Source organism: Paramacrobiotus metropolitanus, unplaced genomic scaffold (assembly GCF_019649055.1).
Source record: "Paramacrobiotus metropolitanus isolate TYO unplaced genomic scaffold, Prichtersi_v1.0 Parri_scaffold0000111, whole genome shotgun sequence".
NCBI lineage: Eukaryota > Metazoa > Tardigrada > Eutardigrada > Parachela > Macrobiotidae > Paramacrobiotus > Paramacrobiotus metropolitanus.
This window is the reverse complement of record NW_026570331.1, coordinates 369,809-372,185: the sequence shown is the minus strand read 5'-3', so window position 1 is coordinate 372,185 and position 2,377 is coordinate 369,809. Positions and strand designations below refer to the sequence as shown.

Sequence of the window (2,377 nt, the reverse complement as noted above, 5' to 3'; positions counted from 1 at the left end):
CGTTAGTATGTCCGCTCTCGCATTGGCCTGTCGAGCATTTATCCGCTCTGTGAGTGGCCAGGTTTCACCCAACCGTATTTGCGCAAAACCACTAGGCGGGATTGAAACACCAACGCTAACTGGCACAATATTATCCAATTGGGAAATAAATAGCCAAACAGCACAGCATTTTAAAAGCAGCAAATGCCAAACAGTTCTTGCAAAATTGTTTAATAGTAAAAACAATTAAAATTTGTTGGAGTTTTTGTTGCGACCTAGTTTTCTTTTATAACTTAATTGTCCATTTGGTGTTGGTGGTTTATTTAGACTGTTTTTTTCATTTTTTTATCCGTAAAGGAATACGGTGCAGATGGGACAAGTTAGTGCGGAGCTCCGCTGACGGAATAGCACCTAAAACCAGCATCGACTCATAAACAGTCTACACTGTGGTTGTCTCTAAAAGAAAAAATGCAAAATTGCAGCGATAAACGCAGTCAACGTACCTTTGTGAATCGCTGTTTGAAGAAAGGCAGCAACAAGGAGCTCCTGTATGTTGAGTCGTTGTGGTCCCAGTTATCTGTCCATTCAGACATTTAGAAGACGCTATCGCACAGTTCTTACTATGTAAAGCTTGAAATCTACCTTTCATAATAATGGAAATCATCATGAATAAAAGGAGCTCCTACGTTGAATTCCAGGCGAAGGTTCTTCACTTGTGGAATGTTTGCATGAGATGAGTAAGTTTTATCGCTCCTACTCTGAACATCAGCTGTACTGGTGCAGACGTTGGAACTGCGACGTGCCTTTACGTGTTATACTCATTACTCCGTGTGAGCTCAGCGCTGCGCTGCACGTCACTTAGTGCGTGTGAGTGCAGTGGCCCGAACTTGTACGAGCAGGCGCTGTACGAATTATTCCCTTAGTGTGACCCTAACGAACCGTGCATAACGATGTTCTTGTAACTCACTAGCGGAACTTCTTCGTTTTGACGGAAGATTTTATTTCCGGCAGGGCAGTAACGTTTATTTTGAAGGTTTTCGTCAAACGGGCAACGTTCAGAACATTCGAAGCAAAAAAATATTCGAATACTTATGTTTTAAATGAGGAATTTAGAGGGAGTGCTTGCTAGGAATAACGCCGCACTGTCAACCTGAAGCCGCGTCAGGTACACGACGAGAACCCATTTCACTACAAAATCCTCATTTGTCGGCGACTCACCTCATTCACGCACGGCATCTCCCACAAGTACTGCTCCGCGCCTTTCTTTATTGACCCTTAAAAAAGGAAAAACATACGAAATCATCTCCATCTTTGCTAAGCAAAAACCGGAAAACAATCCTGCGAGATGGTTGTTCACTATCTAGTTTAAGATTTTTACGAAGCACTTCATGCGGTATTCTCAATATTAATAACAGTACGCGCTACAACACAAGAGTATACGATACAAACGTATATCTGTACTCTTCTATAGTTCTTGTGTGTGCGTCGGCGTCAGCGAAATTTTCCAGGCATGTCTGACGAGGTAAATACCTTGTACCGGGTCACTTCTTTTAAATTCGCCTATTATTTTGTCATACCGCAGTCCTGGATGCAGTGCCTCAATCTGATCAAGGGTTCAGTCGTCTGCCCTTACTTTGTCAGCCAACTCAGAATAAGTGCGAGTGTGTATTACGTACATTAGAAACCTTTTTTGCAGTTGGTGTCGCACTGTATACTTACAAATTACCAAAAAAAATTTTTTATAAAGTGCGAACGCGGACACACTCCGTTGTAGTTAAAATTTTACGCACTGAGGGAACTATTAAGCACCACAAGCTTACAACGAAACAAGGCAACGTATCTTAGAAGGCGTAGACTCTAATTCGCAAATGAGAAAGGTCTCGGGTGCCTCTCTGCAAGTTCTTTCCAGCGCCTACTCGTAACAGCAGCATAAAGGGAATTGTAGACAACCATACGCTGGTTGCCTCAGCTTTAGTCGCAAGACATGGTGGCATTTTCGCAAGATTTTTCTCAGTTTCAGTAATTGTAATCCTTTACTTGAAAACGTACGTATTTGGAGATCTTTATTAACTTTATTAATTTATTTTTATTAATTTTATGTGTGCACGGCAGCGCCAACTGCAGAAAAAGAAAGTTCACAACTTTACACAACCGTGCAGTACGATTGCGTGACCCCTCCGGGGTTACCCTTAATTCATCAATCTCAAATACTCAAAATATTAATGTAACTACTCTGTAGAAAAAAAGACAGAAACCTCGTAAAATACTTTTCGGCTGATCGGCTGTAACGGCGGAGTTGCTCATGCCGGTGCCTACTCCGTGACTACTTACCTATTTGCATTTCATTGGTATTTTCTCTTCTACACATTTCACCCGTTTTAGGCGGGTCTGTAGCACA

The 2,377-nt window shown here is 41.9% G+C and overlaps 1 long non-coding RNA gene across 1 annotated transcript; it reads right to left on the bottom strand.

The window, feature by feature from the left end:
• Nucleotides 1–209: 209 nt before the first annotated feature.
• LOC129597928 (uncharacterized) lies at nt 210–748 on the bottom strand. The gene is made up of 3 exons (XR_008691628.1): nt 622–748; nt 483–556; nt 210–390 (listed from the first exon to the last, which is right to left on the bottom strand). It is a non-coding gene; the product is annotated as an uncharacterized LOC129597928 (long non-coding RNA).
• Between the last annotated feature and the right edge of the window lie 1,629 nt (nt 749–2,377).